The sequence below is a fragment of the Crinia signifera genome, chromosome 4 (assembly GCF_055691185.1).
Source record: "Crinia signifera chromosome 4, ASM5569118v1, whole genome shotgun sequence".
Classification (NCBI taxonomy): Eukaryota; Metazoa; Chordata; class Amphibia; order Anura; family Myobatrachidae; genus Crinia; species Crinia signifera.
In genome coordinates this window covers 311368938-311391651 of record NC_139220.1, presented here as the reverse complement: position 1 = coordinate 311391651, position 22714 = coordinate 311368938, and the positions used below count along the sequence as shown (strand labels likewise).

Sequence of the window (22714 nt, the reverse complement as noted above, 5' to 3'; positions counted from 1 at the left end):
AAAGGAGAAGAGAAAGAAACTTGACCCGAAATCAAGACAGTGCACACTGCTAGGCTATTGTGAGGAGAGCAAAGGGTACAGGCTCTGGGATGCAGAGAACAGACGTCTTTTGAAATCAAGAGATGTGATATTTCAAGAAACAGCATCACCCACAAAAGCAAAAGAGCAAGAAAAGCAAGCACTAGTGGAGGTGTGTGAAATAGAAAGCATACCTGAAATAGAAAATACCGAATAGGGAAGCGAACCAACAAACAGGGCTTCCATAAGAAGCAACAAAGGCATACCAGCCAGAAGGTATGAGGAAGAGTATGCGAACATTGCTTTCAGTGAACCTCAGAGTATTCGAGAAGCGAAAGCGTGCAGTGATTGGGCGAAATGGAAATCTGCAATAGACACAGAGCTATCAGCACTGAAAGAGAACAATACTTGGACCATAGTAGATAGGCCAAGCAACCGCAAGACAGTCAAAAACAAGTGGGTCTTCTGCAAGAAGTTAAATTCGGACTGAGAAGTTGCCCGTTACAAAGCCTGTCTTGTTGCTAAGGGATACACACAGAGATCCGGGATTGACTATGGGGAGATATACTCACCAGTTGCAAGGTATAACACTCTTAGATTAGTAATTGCAGTCGCCACCTTACAAAACTTACTGCTATACCAACTAGATTTCGACTCAGCGTTCCTGAATGGAGAACTACTTGAAGAAATCTACATGGAATCGCCAGATCATTATAATGAGAATGAGCTTCAGACAGAGAAGGTGTGTCTTCTGAAGAAATCCATATACGGCCTGAAACAGAGTGGTCGTTGCTGGTACATAAAATTGGACGCAGTACTACTGGAAATGAATTTTATTAGATCAGAGACTGACCACTGCCTTTATCACAAAACTCTGGGAGAAAAGTTGTTCATCATAGCTGTCTATGTGGATGATATACTTATAGCAGGTCATGAAGATCACATCGAAGGTGTGAGAGATCAACTAAAACAGAGATTCAAGTTGAAAGACCTAGGTCCAGCGAATCATTTGTTGGGAATGAGAATTGTTCAAGACTTGCAAAAGGGAACAGTCACAGTCGACCAGCAAATGTACATCGTTTTGAAGTTTGGGATGGCAGACTCCAAGTCAGTGAATACACCAATTGACAAAAGTATCAAGATAACAAAAGGTATGTCACCAACCACACAAGAAGAGGTAGAGGAAATGCAAGATGTTCCTTACAAGAACGTGGTTGGAAGTCTTATGTATGCAAGTATTGGAACCCGTCCAGACATCACTCATGCAGTCAGTCGGGTGAGCCAATTTGCAATAAATCCTGGAAGGCAACACTGGATTGCAGTGAAGAGGATTCTGAGATACCTAAAAGGTACAAGTTCCTTAAAATTAAAGTTCGCCAAGACAAGCAATTCAAATTTGAAAGTCTTCTGCGATGCCGACTGGGGAGCAGATGAAGATGATCAACGTTCCCATACCGGTTACCTATTCACACTGGCTGGGGCAGCAGTTAGCTGGGCGAGTAGAAAACAACCCACTGTTGCTCTCTCAACAACTGAGGCCGAATACATGGCTCTTACAGAGACATCAAAGGAAGCACTCTGGATCAAAGAGACTTTGTGTGAGTTAGGTCTACTTTATGAAGAAGAGACTATCAGCATCGCATGTGATAACAGGGGAGCAATAGATCTTTCCTGTAGTACCAAGCACCATGGAAGGTCGAAACACATCGCGATTAGACACCACTTCATCTGAGAACTAGTGGAGAGCAAGTCCATCGATGTTGAATACATTGCAAGCGAAGAGAATGTCGCTGACATGCTTACAAAAGGACTGTCGACAAACTTGCTTATTAAGTTCGTGAAGGACTGTGGACTTGTTTAAGTTCAAAATGTTGATTTGAAGTTTTGATGTTCTGAGTGTCTCTTTTTCTCTCTAACCATATTTTCGGTTACAGGTACAACAAAGGACAAAGTATTGTATTAAGTTCTTTTATGTAGCCGAAGACAGCCTTGAGCGAGGGGGAGTGTTAGAAAGCAGCGCCCTGCGTCTGTCTCCATACACACTGGTTAGTGGGCAGCCTACAGACTGCCTTGTCCCCTTGCAGCCACTGTAGCTAGACATCACCTTGAGTGACAGCTTGCATAGCAAATAGCAGGGCAGAGCCCCCTGACCCTGCTGGCAGCGTTTCCTTCTTGTAGGAAGTGATAGTGTGCCTCAGCGCGTGTGTGACATCCTCCATGTCTGTTTGCAGCTCCACATGCATCGGAGCGCGTAAGAGCAAGTCCCGCTGTACCCCCGTTACAAGCGAGTCCTTTATACAGGGAGATCCATCATCTGTGGCAGTAGCGTCGCTGGGAGAGATACCGCAGCGTAAACCAGTCAATTGCCATTAACCCTGCACAAGCTGAACGCTACAGATAAGTAACACCTGAAACTGTGATTCCTGCATCAGTTGTATTGCACCTGAAGTTAACCACTGAAGTACTGTTGTATTCTGCAAGCTTATCACTTGAATAAATCTCAAGCTGGTTACATCTTCTAAAGTGTGTCGTCTAACAACCACACAGCACGTATATATAGACACTCAGCCAATAATATGAAGCAGTGATAAGGGAGGAGAAGTGATAAAGTGCCTGCTACTTTGTCACCGGCCAATCAGCTACTGACTGTTAAGTGACAGGCTGGGTATAAAAAGGGACAGTCAGGAGCTGATTGGCTGATAACAAAGTACCAGGCATTTTATCACTTCTCCTTCCTTATCACTGCTTCATAAATGTACCCCACTGTTACAGTCAATAGCCTTTCCTTTTGCTTCCTAAATAAAGTGGCTGCTTATCACAAGGGAGGGGCTTATATACAAACTATAACATGGGACACCCAACTAGGGATTCCAATCCCAGAATTGGGATTTTGAGCATTTTTGGATGGGATTTCAGTATTGAAATATGCATATGCTTTCATCCCTTACTGCTGTGCAGTGCTGAGCACCAGCAGTGCTCGGCTCAAGACAAGTGTTGCCTGGGAAACATGCTGTGTGACTGCATAGCGTGATCTTAGAGGTCACGCTGAGCAGCCATGCACCTGCCTGCCCGCCGCATGCCCGTCCATCCACTCTGCTGCCTCCCGCCCTCTGTGCTGCATATTCCCACCCTCTCTGCCACCTCCCGACCACCACTCCATCATCACAAGGCCAATTCTGGGATCCCGGGACAAAAATGGCCTCGGATTGGCCATCCTACACCCAACAGTTCTGGGGGAATAATGTTCTCCTTTTATCGAGAGCCAAACTTTCTGGGAGGAAGCTATAGCTAGGTTCAAACAGGTTCTGAACTTTGCATTTCTCATGTGTCACATACACTTTCTAAAAATGACCAGTTTAGACATTAAAACTACAGCCAATAAAACATTTATGAATTTACAAGACTTACAAAAATACATTACTTATGAACTGTTATAAACTTAAACAAGATTGTCTCGATATTGCTTATCTATGTCTCAATCTTCTCTCTGACCATAGCAGTGCCGGTTTTTAGGATTTCCATGTTGATGCACAGAGGGCTTAATCAAACTGGCTGAGCGAATTAGGCAATTTGTGTTTAAACAGGCTTATACTGTGCATTCGCATGGGTGACCGATGGTGAAGCCCTGAGCATGCGCATATTTGTTTATGTGCGTGTGCAGGGCTTCTGTGCAGGCACCTTCGGAGACTTGCATAAATCTCTGTTACCCTCACACAAGGGGGCGAGTTTGAGATGGGAAGGGGGCGTTTGCACGAAAACCCTGGGTGTGCCCAAGAAAACGCTGGGCGGGTAGGACTGAGGGACCGAAAGAGGCCACCATCAAATCAATCCCAGGATGCCCAGCAGTTGGATCAATTGCAATTATGTCCAAAAGACAAGTGATACACAAACTCCAGAAATAAACCAGTCTCTTATAAAGGAGATCATGGCTGAATTTGCCCCGTGTGTATGGGGCTTTAGAATGCTTTGAGGACTGAGAAAGGAAACAACTGGCTTATCCCCTATATCTAAAACATATCAATAAATGTGTTGTGGTCAGAATGGCAAATGTCTAAATTTTGACAACAGCATGCCGACTGGTTCTGCTCGATTCAGAATATCGAAGAGGATGGTTGCCCGAAGATGTAAAATGTCAACATTAATGTCGGTATGGTCAAAATGTCGATACTGTATGTTTATAATGGCCACATTTTATATGTTGGCACCAAAATTTCAACAGTAGATTTTGTTGTTCTTTTATTGGTCAGGGTTATGATGATGTCACTTGAATAACTTTATCGAAAGAATTTGCATTATAGCAATGTGCCATGTAGCAATAATTCCCCAGTATAAATTGCAAAGCATTTCTAAATAATAATAATATTAGTGTTATTTAAGAACTAAACGGACACTTGTCATTTGTATCAAAGTGTAAAATATATTTTTAAAATATATTTAAATATTTGATAAATAAAAATACATACTTTCGGGGTGTGTTACACCCCAGCCCCATTGTAAAATACTTCCCTCCCCCAAGTAGAAATAGCTCTCCCCAGTGGCAAGGTAATCCCCAGCATTATCACACAGAGGGGTAGATTTATTAACTAACGATCAGGGGAATATGTGCTATCCCCGTGCCTTAAGGCAGGGGATAGCGCTTCCCCTGATCTATCACACCTGCTGGCCGGGTATCGGCGGCGGTGTGGGGCAGGAGGCATAGCGCAGCTATGATATTTCGTGCTGCGTGCCTGCTTCCTGCCCGATTTATGAACGGTCAGCATCGCTGACCGTTCCGCCGCCTGCAGCTATCGACTTCGACAGCTGCAAGCGGCGATGCCCTATGCCTACAGCAGGGACATCACTGTCCCTGCTGCTGGTGCTGAGCTGCGCTGGGATCTCGTGTGAGTAGCGAGATCCCCCGCATGTGCAGTCCAGCCGGCCGGGGGGAAGGAGACAGGGCGTCAGTGTTAACTGACGCGCTGTCAGCTGGAGGAGGCATCGCCGGAGGGGGGAGCTAGCGCTCCCCCACTTCTGCCGGCAAGATCTTAGTAGATCTTGTCGGTGTCCCCTCCTGCTTCGCCTCGCTACTGAGGCGAAGCAGGAACTGTTATAGCGGCGCTCTTAGCGCCGCTATAACAAATCTACCCCCTAGACTCTATTCATAATCAGTAATGTAACTGCCAGGGGTTACATGCTCGTTGTTAGGGCATTCATGCCGATTGCCAGGGATTAAAGACTCATTGCCAGGGGTTTACATGCTCATTGCCAGGGGCAATATATATATATATATATAAATATATATATATATACTGTATATTCCAGGGTATATTGCTACCCGGAATCTGTAACTTCTGGGTAGCGATATACACTACCCAGTAGGACCTCTAGCATCTATACATCTGTTCAGTAGGACCTCTAGCAGCTATCTCCTCAGAGGCCATTTTTGAAAGGTGGATCTGGGTCCAGTGGATCTGCAGAGACCATGTGCCCCCACAGAGCCAGGCAACCACTTGGGCTGCAGTGCCATTGTTATGCCACTGCCCCCAATGTCAATGAGCCCCTACTATTTATATATATATATATATATATATATATATATATATATATCCCATCAGCCAAATACACTGGCAAATCATACACTAATCCTGTTGTCAAACCAATGGGAATGGTGGTGTGGTTTATGGGGTGGTATACACACAGCTGTGATAATATAGATTGCAGCTCTCATGTCAAGGTTATAGCAATGAACTAGGAAACAGGGATCTTCTCAGGTCATTGTCACAAGAGTCTGCCAAACCATAGATGAAGACGGTCAATTCCATAAGCAAGGTTCTATTTCGAGGTGTTGTGACTAAGAACTGAATGGATGGACAGTCTGATCATTGAGACCACTTTCATATGTAGAAGAAGGTATGACTTTTGTGAAGACCAGGAGGTCTTGGTTAAGGTGTGAGAGCTCATCAACTTACTTGGAGAACCACAATTACTAGCGTGCGGGCATTACCTGGTGACTGCTGATCAGAAATAGCATAGAGATTAATCTGTAACAAAAGAGTCAGTCAATTATGATTTTAATGAAGCAAGTAAAATAAATTGACATTTGAGTTTGAATGCGTGGCTATCTGGTGTGAGAATATAAATGGGGCCCACCTATAGTAAATGTATCTGTTGTGTTTATAACTCTTCAATGGTCCCTCATTCTCGGGGAGGAGCTGCTCCTCAGTCTCCGCTGGGTTTGGGCTTTTGAGTTATTTTGTTTTTAACTCCTGGATTGCTTACATCTTCACTGTAGATGGTGAGTATATATTTTTTCAAAGGTACCCATTTGGATTATTACTGGACAAGTGGACCAAACATACGGGATCAAGAGAGGTGAGTATGTAATGTACTGTATGTATGTATAGTGTGTGTAATAAAATTAATCTTTAATCGTTGTCTATGTGTTTATTTGAGTATATTTTTATGGTAGGTCCAGTCCTAAGCAGGCCCATTAATGCCTTGCATGCTTGGACTTGTGGTTCTCCAAGTCCCTGCATGTGGGGCAGGCTTCACAATTCTTTGGCCAGGGGTTTCCTGGAAGGGGGGACCCTTTACATGGAGGTCCCCACTCCCCCAGGGACCCAGGCAGAGTTGTCATGCTTTGGCCATACTGCAGGCTGTTGGAGCCGATGCTGGTTATAATAATAAGGATGAGCCTTATTCTTTTTGTGTCCCGCCCCCTTGTATTTTTGTAACCAGGACCAGTCCTGGTTTCTGACATGCAGAGACCTTAGTTTTTTGTTTACCTGTATTTCTGAAACAAGCTCTAGCTCAAAAGGCCACGGGGCTGGTTATACTCATGGTGGGGGACCCCATGCCGTTTTTCCATAATTTTTGGGGCATTTTTTTAACACAGAGAGGTATTCCACAGATCTAACTGATCTATGTGATGCTTCAGGCTCATCCATACTTGGCTGCCGGGAAACTCGGCAGCCAAATATAAATGACTTCACAATTGGAAAATACAAATCCTGAGAACTCACCAGTTCAGTCAATTTGCAGAGTTCTCAGGCCATATTTTTGGAATGATCACGTCCGATCTCAGTCATTCCTTTTTTTTTTTAAGTACGTTATTAATTTTATTTCATATAAATATAAAACATATCACATTGTAATATCAACATTCAAAAGCATTGAAACATAAATGTTATACATTATTACCGTATATCAATGCGTCACATACATTTACATATTTCATACAGGCTTCATCCATTATCCATAATTTATTAAGTATTTCAACCACTAGATTTCTAAAAGGTACTGTGACTATTCATTTATGTCTCTATTATTGTTTTGTTTATAGACTCAATCATCTTTACCAATTCTTTTTAAAAGGGATGCTTTCCTAGACGTTCCGTCTCTAAGTTATACCAAGCTGTTAGTTTTATTGCTTGTCTTAAGGATTCTTTTGCTACCGGGTTTTAACACATGGCTGCCAGATGGAGAAGAATTTCTTTACTTTATTTTCTTTATTTAACGACATTTCGAGCCATTCCATCTGAAACAGATGCGAGATGCGGGGTTCTAATAAGGTTATGCTTAAGGTATTATTTGACACCCACTGGGATAGAATTGTCTTCCGTGCTGTGGCAAATATTTTTGCCAGGAATGTTTTTTGTCCCTGGGATAAGCTCCTTACCCTTGTCTGGGTGTATATGTCCCATAAGGCCCATTCTGGGGTGAGTGCCGTGTTGATCTCATATTTATCCCTTAAATGCCTGCTGATTGCCTGCCAAAAGGTATTAACCTCTGGGCATTACCACATGCAATGCATTATGTCTGCATCAGCCATTTTGCAATTAAAGCATGTTGAATCTGCTGTTATACCCATCTGCCACCTCCTTTTAGGCGTGTAATATGCAGGGACGGTGCAAGGCACCAGAGCGCCCCAGGCAATTCGGGGTGGGGGCGCCCCGGTGTCTGCCGCCCGGGTACCTGTCCTGCGGCGCTGTAAAGCTGGCTTCGGCAGTGGGGGGTCCCTGCAGTCAATAAGAAATAACGAGCGCTATCCGCCGGGCTATGCGAAAGCGCTTCTGTTTTGGAAACACTGGCCGCACGGCGCACACTGATTGGCTGAATCTCAGTGTTTACAAAACAGAAGCACTTCCGCATAGGCCAGCGGATAGCGCTCGTTATTTCTTATTGACTGCAGGGACCCCCCGCTGCCGCCGCCAACTTTTACGCACATATACGCCGCAGGACAGGTACCAGGGTGGCAAGGGGGGGGCGAAATACTGCCCTCCAGTGGCCGGCGCCCTAGGCAAATGCCTAGATTTGCCTAGTGGTGGCGCCGGCCCTGGTAATATGCCCGATGCAGCAATTTGTACCGCATCTCCGCATATGTTGCGGATATTAAAGTTTTGTTCAATCGTACAAAAGCCTTTAAAATTGTTTGTGGTGTTGTACCTGGTAGGTCATTTGACCACTTTATGAACCCCATGTTCACTCCCTCTACAGATATTTGTTTCTTAATATGTTGATATATCGATGAGGTTTTAATCGTTCCATTGCCCGTACTCTTTATCAGGTTATCTAGATTTTTCCAGCTCCCGGTGTTGGTATTTTAGCTATGGTACTCTGAACGTAGCTTCTCAATTGAAAATATACGAACCTAGGTATCGATACATCTACATATTTTTCGATATGGCAGTACGTATAGCTGTACAGTTTTCATTCATGACATGATACAACAATCTCATTCCTGCCTTATCATAACTTTTGATCAATTTATTGTCTTGAAGAGTTGGCGAATCTGTTACGGTATTAAACAATAAAGATTGAAATAGAGCATTGTATGAGGACATTCCTAGTCTAGCATGGGCAAGTCGCCATGCTGTGCAGGTTTCTACTATCAGCAGATTACTTGCTGCCTTTGCTGGGTATTTTGACGGCTTCATGTGTAACAGACTTGTCAACGGTATGTCTGGGCAAGATGCCTGTTCTATGGCTAGATTCACATAGTTTTCAGCTACATGTATCCAATCTATTGCATATCTAAGATTTGCTGCCAATGTGTAGCTCTTTATACATGGTAAATTTATACCGCCTAGTGAGGTTTGTTGGGTTAGTTTGTACATTGAGATTCAAGGCTTTTTTCCTTCCCATATAAATCTGCTAATCGCTTTGTTTAGTAGCTGTATGTCAGAGTCTTTAGTCAGCAGGGGTAACGTCTGTATAACATACATTACAATAGGCGAGGGAAATAAATCATATTTACCAGTTGGCACCTTCCGATGTAAGATAGAGGTAACGCCTGCCATGACCTAAAGTCTGCTAAAAATTTTTTAATTACGGTTGTATAATTTGCCTGATACAGTTCCGCTGGATTCGCCAGATTTAACCATAAACCCCGATATACATTTGAACTCCCTCAACAGCGTTAAAAGGCTGGGAAAGGCTTTTTGTGGGTTCGTCAAATATAACAGGAGGTCATCGTGTAATACCCGTAATGCCATGTATATAGTAGGAATAGGCATAGGAGGACATACGTGGGATGCCCCATAGGGGTTACCAAGAGATGAGGGTTTAATGATATCCCCACAGGGGACATTAAATGGGAGCTGGACATATGTATAGATAAATGCCTTCATAGAAGACAACAGACGGCTCTCACAGAAGGAATAAAAGACATTTATTACTACTATATTAGACGGAAAGCCCTCTCAGAGGAAAGTGGACTAGCCTACGAGGAAAATCCTCCATAGGACTTTGAATGCAGCCTCACACATTGCCCCTGACCGAGGGGGCGCTTGAATGGATGACAGTTAGACAACAATAAATGTCCTATTAAAGTTTTACAGCTCGCGCAGGGAGCAGATAAGTTGGTCCAGCGCGAGGAAGAAGGGATATAAGTCCCCCCAGCAACGGCTGTGGCGCAGTTCCTGAGGAGATTTAGAAAGAGGCAGAGCTGCGCAGCAGGACGGTGACGGATAGCGTTGCTGGAGAAAAGCAGGGACTTACCGGAGGAGTTGTCTGGTCTGCTCGATACATCTCCCGCAGCGTGGACCGGCGGCGTCAGCAGTGCTTTGATCGCAGGAGTTGGAGTGACGGCAGTAGGGGCAGTGACCGGCTGTATCATTCGGCCCTGGAGAGGCGGAGTTCCGGGAGGCGGGCCGCGGCGTCATTGAAGAGGCGGTACCTCCATTAGCAGAGCCAGAGGGCAGATGGAGAGGCGGTGACCGAAATCAGCTGTGAGAGAGAAGAGGGCGGTGAGTACTGGTGCAGGTTAACACACAGGCACCCGACCCCTAATACCGCAATCAAGCACGGCTTAAATACTAGGGGACAGTGTATTCGCCCAGCAGCACCATAGTTCAGACTCAGGGCATCGCCCCAGCCTAGCCTAACAAATAGGTGATTATCGCAGCAGCATCTTCCCTTAACTAATAGGCTGCCTCCTAAAGTTAACCCATGTTTAGTACCTGCGCAGCAGGTTAACCCTTTCGCCGCCGGAGTCTGTCCGGTGATGGCTATGTAAAATTCAGCCGGTAGACTGTGACCATATAGGGAGCTGACACGCTGTGCAGCCCTAAGCTCAGCCACATAAAGTTAATACAGTGAACCGGGCTAAACCCGACAAATTTAAGTCAGGGGACGCCCCAAAGGAAAGAATATTATACCGGAGATTTAGTCTCAGTTATAGACTACATCCTAGGGAACGGGCTAAACCCGGCCTGAGAAGGGGTCAGGGGACGCCTAAAGGACTAGTGTCAGATACTAACTGCAGATTAGAGAACGGGCTAAACCCGGCTTGAGAAGGGGCCAGGGGACGCCCAGGAAGAGAAGGATATAATTAGACCAGCCAGGAGTACTGGAACAGGTGATACAGCAGGAAGGACAGCTATCGGTATAGGAATAAGTCTAAGCGCCTAGAAAGTAAGACCAACTCTCAGCCAGCATACCGTGAACTCAGCTTATTACCTGGACAGGTATATTAAGGGATGCTGTGTGAAGAAAAACTAGGAAAAGTCCAGGGCTGATTAACTATATTCCACTTACCTTTGCATGTACTGTAAACACTCCAAAGTGATCCGGAATCTCCTTGGACTGTGGCCACGGGATAGAACTCTGTAAGGGGAGAAAAGCACTTAGTTTAGAAAGTTAGAGATAAGGAGCTAGTGCAAAACATATTATTGCGCAATAATAGGGTGGCAATAAACTTTACACACTTATTCAATGTGCACAGTAAATGTAACGCTTAATCTGAGTCTGTGGCTGGCTGACTTCAAGACTCCACTTCACCTGATTTTAAACTGCCACAGAGCCTGTGTGGTTGACGTGTGTCCGGAATTAAGGGGACTAGGTGGTAACCCTAATTTAAATGCTTTGGTAATTGATCATTCTGCACACTGCTTTAGATATCAGAAATGTGTTTTTGACCAACTTTATTTTGCAAGTTAAAAAGCAAATCTCTGTTGCCTATGTGAAGGGAGGAATATCTTATAACTCTTAATGACACATGCTATCTTGGAATGCATGGATGTTTATGTAAGCCCCTTTTATTACCATTCATTGTAGTAGGGGGGTTGGGATTGGGTGGGGAAAGTCCAATTAATGAGTGCAGATGCATTTAATAGTCATTACATAGGCTGTGGCCGAATAGGCTGTGTGCATGGTTTAGCTGTGTGCATAATAGTTTTGAAGTGCATCATTTTTAAAGTGCGGCATAATTTAAATATAACTGTGGCGTTATACTGGCGTTACACTGAAGTGCAACAGAAGGACAGAAGGAACAACTGAGAAAACCAAAGACTGCTTTGAGTGAGTTTAATTTATTCTCACAACATACTACCTGTGGCTGCTTAATCTGGCAATTCAACCATAATATCATCATTTTTACATATGCAAACAACTTTTACTATCACTGTTAATGCTTGTATTTGCACTGTCAGTTTTGAAAATGCCAAGCTGTACCTCTAATGCCCTCACCTGTCCTGCTCTTCCATTGATTTTAGGTGTTCCCCAAAATTTTATTCTTGGCCCTCTTCTTCTCTTTCTCTATACGTCCTCTCTGGGTGAGCTCATTTGCTCACTCGACTTCCACTATCACATCTATGCTGATAACACTGAAATCTACCACTCCTTTCCTAATCGCTCTCCCTCTATCCTCACTCATATCTCCAACTGTCTCTCTGCTGTCTACTCTTGGATGACCCAGCTCTTTTTTAGACTTAAAATATCAAGGACTAAGCTGACCTCTTCCCACGCTCCAGCATAAAACCCGACCATCTCTCATACTAACCTGTTTATGCTCACCTCTTTCCCTTCGGTGTCACCCCTGTCTGTCTAACCCTCCCCTTTTAGAATGTAAGCTCTCACGAGCAGGGCCCTCTCTCCTCATGTGCCTTTCTTAGAATATATAAACCTCTGCCACCCTGATGCTTGCTTCAATGTCCTGTCCACTGATGCAACTATCCGTATTAACCATGTACTTGTCCTAAACTGTCTTGTGCTGTAATTCGTTATGTGTTTTTGCTAATAACTATGCTCTGTAAAGTGCTGCGGAATATGTATGCGCTATATAAGAAACTGTTAATAAATAAATAAATAAATTTAAGTATCCATTTATACTTACACTGTTTGTTGCCACTTAAAGGTTTGTGATAATCAGATTTATTGGTTTCAGTTAATACGGTAAGGTGTTATGGTTGTGTAATAAACTGGAATTTTATTCTAATGTTTCTCTACCTTTCTCTTTCAGGTTCTATATGCTTCCTTCTTCTACTTCCAGGATTCTTCTCTTGTCGGTAAGTATAGGCAATTTATTTTATAATAAGGAGTTTAATTTGTCATTTAAAATATCATATTAATTACATAGATAACTTTTCATCTTTCACAGGATATGAGACAATGCATGTCAACGTATAACAGATACAATGGCAAAACAATCTCAATTAATAAACAATGCGATAAATTCTCCTATTTCGGTTAGCTAAATTGCAATGCAAACAATAAACTTCAGAGTTGTTCCTTTAACGATTCAATTACTATACACATCTACTTTGAATAAATTAAAGTCAACTTTACTGTTCTGAATACACATTCCACTTTATACAGGCAGCTCAACTTGTGCCCCAAAGGTTTCCCAGATATGTTACGGATTGTTATATCAAGCCACGCTGTCTGATTTTGTCAGTAACCTCTTGCTTTCAAAGTATCAACGCCTTTGCTACAATGTATAATCCTATGCTTCAGTGGACTAGACCTCTCATATTTAATGCCGGCAGTTGACATAAAAATCCCTTGCTCTCTGTAGGCTCTGTAACATATGAAAGTGCTTTGCTTGATCCTGTCTGTCTTTTTATCTTTAGAAACTACTGTGACATTCCCTGAAGAACACTGGCATTCCGTTTCCAGGTAAGTGTGCTATGCTGCTCATAAGCCTTTTGTATCCACTTCAGTATGTTAGCTGTCACACCCAATCCCTATCCAAAGCTTTACTTGCCCTTTCTTTGCGCTCCCGTTAACGCAGCTATAAAGTCTGTCCCTGTTGGATACTCTCTATTAAAAGGTATTGGCGGTGTGTCCTTGGGACGTCTAGTCTGCGGCTACTTGTACGGTTATTATCTTGGACTAATCTTGTAACTTTCCCAGCCAAAACATCAGCAGGATTTCTCTTAAATCTGGCAGTATTATTTATACACGTTACAGTATCAGGGCACAACTTCTGTCTCCCATGTAAGTTGAGTGCCTCCCCAAATGTTCAGGAACACTGCTATACCCAAAGTCTCGAGAGGGCTTTCTTGTTAAGCCTTTAATGAGAAGGCAGAGGACTTGTTCTTATACAGGGTTTGATAATTTTCCCCAGTCTATTAACAGGGAGGAGGGCCTAAGTGCGTCACCGCAATCTCCTCCTACTTATAATCTCCTACCGTTGGCTCTCGTTTCTAGGGGCCTTGCCTCCGTCGCCACCCACCTCCAGGGCAGCCAGCCTGGGTTTCTTATTGGGACTTCAACCGCGCCTCTTTCTGTCAATCACCCCCCCTCAGGGATTAGAGGGTCAGCTCCGTGACCGCCCAGCGCCGGCTCACCTTCTGCATTGGTGTTCTGAACTCCGGGTCCGCCCAGCGGGCGGGGTCACACCTCCTGGTGGACCGGGATGCGCTCGATTCCGGCACCCGGTCACCGGAGTTCAGCCGCTGGCGCCCTGCTGACGGAGCGCTTCCTTCTGCGCTGTCAATCACCGCTACCCGGCGCAGACAGTGGGGATGCCGTCGGGACCTCTGACGGAGCGCTCCCTTCTGAGCTGTCGATCACCGCTACCCGGCGCTGACAGTGGGGGTGCCGCCGGGACCTCTGCTCGATTCTTCCAGAACTCCGGTGAGTATCGTGGTTCTTTCCCCAGCAACGCTGTCCACCGCTGCTGGCTGCGCAGCTCTGCAGTCACTACTCTTCCCCAGGGGACTATTCGTTTTATCCGTTAACGGCTGGTGCTTATATATCATTATCCACGCGACCCCCACAGTCTAACATGGGCACGCATTTCTGGGGCTCGAGCACCCCAACTTTATTGACAGTGAAATGTCACTTTAGTATCTTGGAGAGGCTTTTCAGGTTACCCCCTACGTTGCAGGGGAAATGGTAGAGTCCAGGGCTCTTATGTATTGGTCATCCAGTCCGACCAGTCTACTGTGTCACCATTGAGGGGTGTACCAGGTCACATAACAGCATCTGTTAATCAAGTCACTCTCTGTGAGAGTCTGATATATCATTTCCTCTATGAGGGATTACAGTTCACTTTTTTAAAGTTGTTATATATCAATTACTACATATTCTGGTTATTACACACAACCCCCCTAGAAATTTGCGTGTCCCCACGCATACTTACATAAAATATTACAACTTATAAAACAGATACATAACAATTGCATACAAAGCTACTCTCTATAACGTAAAGGTAAGTGACCTTTATTACTTCTCTCTGACCTTCTTAACTCCGGTTCAGACATGTCTATCTTTGACAAAGCAATGCTATCATTATCATCAACTACAATTTCATGACGACTATAACATGAACTTTGTGAGCGTGGGCAACCAGTCCCCATAATAACAGGCCCAGTCATAAGCATTAACATTGCCATGGGGTCAGTACGAGGATTGCCCCTTTCTTCTTCAGGGAATCGGATCCCCCTTACAATTTCCTCTTTCGTAGTAGACGGTAACAGCTCAGTTGTGCACAATTTTAGTTGATTGCGATGCACCACACTATTGTATCCATCAGTTTGTCTCTCTATCCGATACGTGAATACATTGTCGTCTGGGACCCCTACAATTTGATAGGGCTCTTCTTCCCATCTGTCGTCTAACTTTCCAGAGCGGTGATTTTTCCTTTTCCACACGCGACTTCCTAGCGGTAAGGGAATCGCTCGGGCGTCTAAGTTATAATTTTGCTCTTGTCGCTGATGCACTGTCTCCATCTTTTGTAGCACAATTTCTTTAGCGAGTTCCATCCGATTTTGGTGCTCTTGTACCCAATCGGTTTCGGGGGAAAAAGAGTCATTTAATGCAGGTAACAGTTCCAAATCTTTAGGGAGCTTGCCCCTTCTGCCAAACAGTAGATAATACGGTGTGAATCCCGTGGAGCAGTGTTCGATGTTATTATATAAATAGGTAAGCTCTGGAAGCATGCTTGGCCATCTGGATCTCTTTTCAACTGGAAGACTTCTGATCATCCCAATCAGGGTCTGATTAACCCTCTCGCACAATCCGTTAGTTTGAGGATGGTAGGCGGTGGTCCTTAACTTCTTGCACTCATACAACTGACAGAGTTCCTTGAACAATTGTGACTCAAAAGCAGCACCTTGATCTGTTAAGATGCGGTCTGGATATCCATAAGGACGAACAAACTTATTTAGAAAGACCGTTGCTGTGGTCCTTGCGGTCATGTCTTTCACTGGGACAGCCACTATAAACTTGCTGTAATGGTCTGTTATAGTGAGCATGTATTGGTATCCTTGCGAACTCGTATCCAACTTTACGTGATCCAGAGCCACTAGTTCAAGAGGATATTGGCTGGTGATAGGATGTAAAGGGGCCTTCTGTGTGGGACCAGTACTACGTTTTCTGGAACAGACAGCACAATTCTGACACCACTTTTCTACGTCTGATTTTAATCCTATCCAGAAATATCGACTTCTCAACACAGCCTCAGTCTTTTGCATCCCAAAATGTCCAGATTCATTATGATATGCTGTCAACAGATGTTCGACTTGTGCTCTGGGTACGACTATTTGCTGGAGGTTTTGATGTGTTCCTGGATCGACAATGCTCCTAATCATTACTCCTTTCTTGAAATAGATCCTTTCACGATGTCTCAACAATTTTATTAACTCGGGGTCTGCGGTTTTCCTCTGTTCTTTGGTTAACCAGACGTCCTTCTGTATCATACGCTTTACTTCTTGTAAGATGGAGCTTTGATTCTGAACTGCACTCCAATCAATTCCTGGACTCTCCTGATCCTCCTCTGTGGTGGTGACTTGAATGACATTCTGCCTGACTCTAGAACGACTAAATGGCGGAGTCTCGATATCTTCTAATTCATCTTCTTTCTCCGTTAACTCATCTGTGGGTAAGCGGGATAAAGCATCTGCAGCGTTGTTGGTTTTACCGCTACCATACTGGATAGTATAATTAAAGTTCGCCAACCTCGATACCCATCTCTGTTCCAGGGCATTCAGGTGGGCTGACGGAAGATGGGCCAAAGGGTTGTTATCGGTGGTTATTATTACTTTGGCTGCGGCTAAATAATTTTTAAACTTTTCTGTGATTGCCCAAACTACAGCGAGGAATTCCAATTTAAAGGTACTGTAATTTTCGCCGTTCCTCTCAGTTTTCCTTAAACCTCTACTGGCGTAGGCGATTACTCTATTATTTCCATTTTCTTTCTGGTATAGGACGGCCCCCAGTCCTTGATGGCTAGCGTCTGTACTGACATAAAAGGGCTGTTCATAGTCTGGGTAAGCCAATAACGGGGCTTTCAGTAATGAAGATTTCAGTTGCTCAAACGCTTCTTGATGCACTTCAACCCATCGCACAGGGATATTGCTTTTCTTATCCGCACCTGACTTTCCGCGTAAAAGTTCATTTAGGGGCGTGGCGATTTTGGCAAACCCTTGGATGAATCGTCTGTAGTATCCTACAAACCCTAGAAAACTCCTAACTTCTTTAAGGGTTTTAGGAATCGGCCAATCTTCCACAACACGGGTCTTTTCGGGATCTGTTTCAATTCCATTGGCGCTAACTATATGGCCCAGATACTGTACACGAGGCTTTAGCAGATGGCATTTCGCTGGTTTTAACTTGAGTCCGTACTTTGTCAACTGGGAGAGGACGTCATCAAGATGTTGCAGATGATCAGAATATGATTTAGAAAAAATGATGATGTCATCTAAATATAAGAGGACCATATCATAATTCCGGTGCCCAAGACAGTGCTCCATTACGCGTTGGAATGTCGCAGGTGCATTACACAGCCCAAATGGCATTCTGTCCCATTCGAAAAGGCCCATCGGGGTGGTGAATGCGGTCTTTTCTTGATCCACGATGGCCATTGGGATTTGCCAGTATCCGCTTGTTAAGTCTAACGTAGAGAAAAACTTGGCAGTTTTTAATGCGGTTAACGTTTCTTCAATACGCGGTAAAGGATAGGCATCCTTATGGGTTACCGCATTGAGCTTTCTATAGTCGACACAACACCGGAGACTTCCATCTTTTTTCTTCACTATCACTAACGGTGCTGCCCATGGACTACAGCTATCCCTGATCACTCCGGACTCTTTCATTTCCTCCAACATTGTGCGTACTGGCTGATACAGAGCAGGGGGCAAAGGACGATGCCGTTCTTTAATAGGATGAGCTGTTCCAGTAGGAATATGGTGACAAGCTCCCAGGGCCCTGCCGAAATCGGATGCATGTTTACTAAATGCGGCACTATTTTTCAACACAACCTGGATCACTCCTTGTCTTCGTTCTTCTGAAGTGCCCTCATCACCAATCTTTACATCTTGCAGCCAGGAACATTCAGTTGAGTGAGTTTCATGCTCCTCGGAGGTTGCCCCCTGTTGCGCTACCGTTAACACTTCTCCTAATACTTCTTGGAACGTTACTTGTGAGATCTTGGCAACAGGACAATACCGAAACATCCGCACCGGATAAGACTGAGGATTTAATATCCGAACTGGCACTCTCCCTTGATGTACTGAGACTAGAGCCCGGGCAGCCACAAATGGATTCTGGCCTTCATTGTCACATGGTTCAATCAATGCTTCATAGTCGAGCCCTCCTGGTCCCATTCGAGCCTTGCACCATACAACCGTTTCAGAATTTGGTTGAAGAATAACAGGATTCCGGTCCGCAATTCGGGCTTTTCCTATTTCCCCAAGCTTATTAGCGAAATTTCTTTGGCCTTGTAGAAAACGAATGGTCTGCTGTAAGATTCTCCTTTCACCTGGCGGGACTAAAGATATCTTGGTCCTCAGGGCGTAAATAATCTCATCCGGACAGTTGCGTAGAACATTCATCCCAACGATGACAGGTGGGAAGTACTCATTCTTATCAGTGGAGATTAGAAAGCCCTGCGCTGGTAACTTAGTGTTTCCAATTTCCATCTCTGCTTCCCAATAACCACTACATGGAATGGGCTGGCCGTTACTTGCCACTAAATTCATCCAGTTAGTAGGGGGTGTGTTAATTTCATCTTTCTTCCAGTGTCTCATAAATTCGTCTAATTGAATTGTTGTCACTTGAGAGCCCGTGTCCAATAACGCAGGGACTTTCACTCCCCTTATCGAAATCTCCAATGAAAGACACTCTCCCACGTAGTGTGGCCACCATTCCTCCGACGATGGACCTATTGCCTGGTCTCCTCCCGAGGGTTGGTCCCCTGCCTCGGGACCTCCGTGTTTAAAGCTTCCTGTTGACAATTGCGAGCAATATGTCCGCTCCTCTGGCACTTCCTGCAAATGGGCCTACCTTGAGAGTCAAACTGATCCGTAGGTAGCCTTCCTGTAAATCTAGGAACATCCCATCTTCGAGGCGGCATTCTTCTATCTGAACGCCACTCTTGTGGTTTGTTAGGCATCTGGTGTTGCTTAAGTTCTCTCAATTCTTGACAGACCAGGTCAAGGCTCCTGGTAAGCTGTGTCATTTGTCCCTCTAAGACCCCTACTCTGTCAGGTTGAACAGGGGCTTGCACTTGTTGGAGGACAGGAAACTCTTTAGCCTTTGGCAAGTCGATTTTATATACGGAGTGTTTTTTGTGTGGAACATCTGGCTCACTCATATCGTCTGATTCGGAACTCTCATCCTCATCCGGCTGTTCGTCCTCCAAAATTTTCAGTACTGCCTCCTTAAACTCCAAAAAGGAAGCATCTGGATTCTGTGATCGATACATCCGAAGCTGTTTTCTCACATCTTTACACTTGGCCCCCTCTACAAACACATTTATCAGTGTCTCGTTCTCTTGTTGCTTTTCACGAGGGTCCAAAGCCTGTAACGTCTTGAGTGACTCTTGGAGACTCAACGCAAAATCTCTTAGTGTCTCATTGGGTAGTTGTTGTCTTGCATAAAGTCGTTTCTTCAATGCCGCCACGGTTCGAGATTCAAACATGGCGACTAATTTTTCGAAGATCCCATCGACGGTCTTGATTTGTTGGTCTGGCCATGACTTGACCTCCCTCTTGGCCGCACCCCTTAACTGTCCAATAAGCATTTGGACCTTTTGCTCCTCCTTCAATGGGTGGATGGTAAACATGGCTTGTAATTGGGATTTGAAGTCCTTAAAGGTGGTGGTGCCAGATAGTCGCACTTTGCCTGAATATGTGGGCATCCACGGAGCTCCATAATAGTAGGGCATTGTGATGGGTGAAGTTATCATCGTCGGGCCAGCCACATTTTCGTTAGGTATGCCTTCTCCTTGGGCTCCAGAAGCTGACGCTTGTTCCTGAGACATTTTTTTTCTTTTTGTTTTCCCCTTGTGCACAATTAACTATTCGAATCCTGTTCGTGACGCCACGAAAATTCCTTGTAATAAACTGGAATTTTATTCTAATGTTTCTCTACCTTTCTCTTTCAGGTTCTATATGCTTCCTTCTTCTACTTCCAGGATTCTTCTCTTGTCGGTAAGTATAGGCAATTTATTTTATAATAAGGAGTTTAATTTGTCATTTAAAATATCATATTAATTACATAGATAACTTTTCATCTTTCACAGGATATGAGACAATGCATGTCAACGTATAACAGATACAATGGCAAAACAATCTCAATTAATAAACAATGCGATAAATTCTCCTATTTCGGTTAGCTAAATTGCAATGCAAACAATAAACTTCAGAGTTGTTCCTTTAACGATTCAATTACTATACACATCTACTTTGAATAAATTAAAGTCAACTTTACTGTTCTGAATACACATTCCACTTTATACAGGCAGCTCAACTTGTGCCCCAAAGGTTTCCCAGATATGTTACGGATTGTTATATCAAGCCACGCTGTCTGATTTTGTCAGTAACCTCTTGCTTTCAAAGTATCAACGCCTTTGCTACAATGTATAATCCTATGCTTCAGTGGACTAGACCTCTCATATTTAATGCCGGCAGTTGACATAAAAATCCCTTGCTCTCTGTAGGCTCTGTAACATATGAAAGTGCTTTGCTTGATCCTGTCTGTCTTTTTATCTTTAGAAACTACTGTGACATTCCCTGAAGAACACTGGCATTCCGTTTCCAGGTAAGTGTGCTATGCTGCTCATAAGCCTTTTGTATCCACTTCAGTATGTTAGCTGTCACACCCAATCCCTATCCAAAGCTTTACTTGCCCTTTCTTTGCGCTCCCGTTAACGCAGCTATAAAGTCTGTCCCTGTTGGATACTCTCTATTAAAAGGTATTGGCGGTGTGTCCTTGGGACGTCTAGTCTGCGGCTACTTGTACGGTTATTATCTTGGACTAATCTTGTAACTTTCCCAGCCAAAACATCAGCAGGATTTCTCTTAAATCTGGCAGTATTATTTATACACGTTACAGTATCAGGGCACAACTTCTGTCTCCCATGTAAGTTGAGTGCCTCCCCAAATGTTCAGGAACACTGCTATACCCAAAGTCTCGAGAGGGCTTTCTTGTTAAGCCTTTAATGAGAAGGCAGAGGACTTGTTCTTATACAGGGTTTGATAATTTTCCCCAGTCTATTAACAGGGAGGAGGGCCTAAGTGCGTCACCGCAATCTCCTCCTACTTATAATCTCCTACCGTTGGCTCTCGTTTCTAGGGGCCTTGCCTCCGTCGCCACCCACCTCCAGGGCAGCCAGCCTGGGTTTCTTATTGGGACTTCAACCGCGCCTCTTTCTGTCAATCACCCCCCCTCAGGGATTAGAGGGTCAGCTCCGTGACCGCCCAGCGCCGGCTCACCTTCTGCATTGGTGTTCTGAACTCCGGGTCCGCCCAGCGGGCGGGGTCACACCTCCTGGTGGACCGGGATGCGCTCGATTCCGGCACCCGGTCACCGGAGTTCAGCCGCTGGCGCCCTGCTGACGGAGCGCTTCCTTCTGCGCTGTCAATCACCGCTACCCGGCGCAGACAGTGGGGATGCCGTCGGGACCTCTGACGGAGCGCTCCCTTCTGAGCTGTCGATCACCGCTACCCGGCGCTGACAGTGGGGGTGCCGCCGGGACCTCTGCTCGATTCTTCCAGAACTCCGGTGAGTATCGTGGTTCTTTCCCCAGCAACGCTGTCCACCGCTGCTGGCTGCGCAGCTCTGCAGTCACTACTCTTCCCCAGGGGACTATTCGTTTTATCCGTTAACGGCTGGTGCTTATATATCATTATCCACGCGACCCCCACAGTCTAACATGGGCACGCATTTCTGGGGCTCGAGCACCCCAACTTTATTGACAGTGAAATGTCACTTTAGTATCTTGGAGAGGCTTTTCAGGTTACCCCCTACGTTGCAGGGGAAATGGTAGAGTCCAGGGCTCTTATGTATTGGTCATCCAGTCCGACCAGTCTACTGTGTCACCATTGAGGGGTGTACCAGGTCACATAACAGCATCTGTTAATCAAGTCACTCTCTGTGAGAGTCTGATATATCATTTCCTCTATGAGGGATTACAGTTCACTTTTTTAAAGTTGTTATATATCAATTACTACATATTCTGGTTATTACAGTTGTTTGTTGAAGGGAACCTTGGCAGATGGAGAATCTTTGAAGGCGAATGCAGGTTCCAGTACAATAAAACCAATTTGTGTATTGTATTACTTACTTACTGTCATGTGCAGTGTCTGTATATTTATTGATGTTTCTGAAATGTAATACTCTTAAGTGTACAAGAAACTAGACTTATAAGAATAAAGAAAAAGTTTTAAACCCTCCGTGATCTTCTGTGGAAAACCAAAACAAGAAAACCTACTTACCTACTGGGAGTCCGAACCTATCACCGGTGAGAGGTAAAAACCTGCAATTACCCAAGGGTTTACATTTTATACCGCCTAGCGAGGTTTGTTGGGTTAGTTTGTACATTGAGATTCAAGGCTTTTTTCCTTCCCATATAAATCTGCTAATCGCTTTGTTTAGTATCTGTATGTCAGAGTCTTTAGGCAGCAGGGGTAATGTCTGTATACCATACAGTACAATAGGCGAGGGAAAGAAATCATCTTTACCAGTTGGCACCTTCCGATGTAAGATAGAG

At 44.5% G+C, this 22714-nt stretch overlaps 1 long non-coding RNA gene across 2 annotated transcripts in view; it reads left to right on the top strand.

Moving 5' to 3' along the window:
• The window catches only part of LOC146075816 (uncharacterized), a 268209-nt gene extending 245801 nt beyond the window's left edge, over window positions 1-22408 (top strand). Inside the window, exons 4-8 of one of the 2 annotated variants that reach the window (XR_014473637.1) lie at window positions 12737-12782; window positions 13347-13392; window positions 20108-20153; window positions 20718-20763; window positions 22194-22408. This is a non-coding gene — a long non-coding RNA (uncharacterized LOC146075816). Of the gene's footprint in view, window positions 1-12736; window positions 12783-13346; window positions 13393-20107; window positions 20154-20717 lie in introns of both variants that reach the window. The other variant, XR_014473636.1, reaches the window with a different exon arrangement.
• The last annotated feature ends 306 nt before the right edge of the window (window positions 22409-22714 follow it).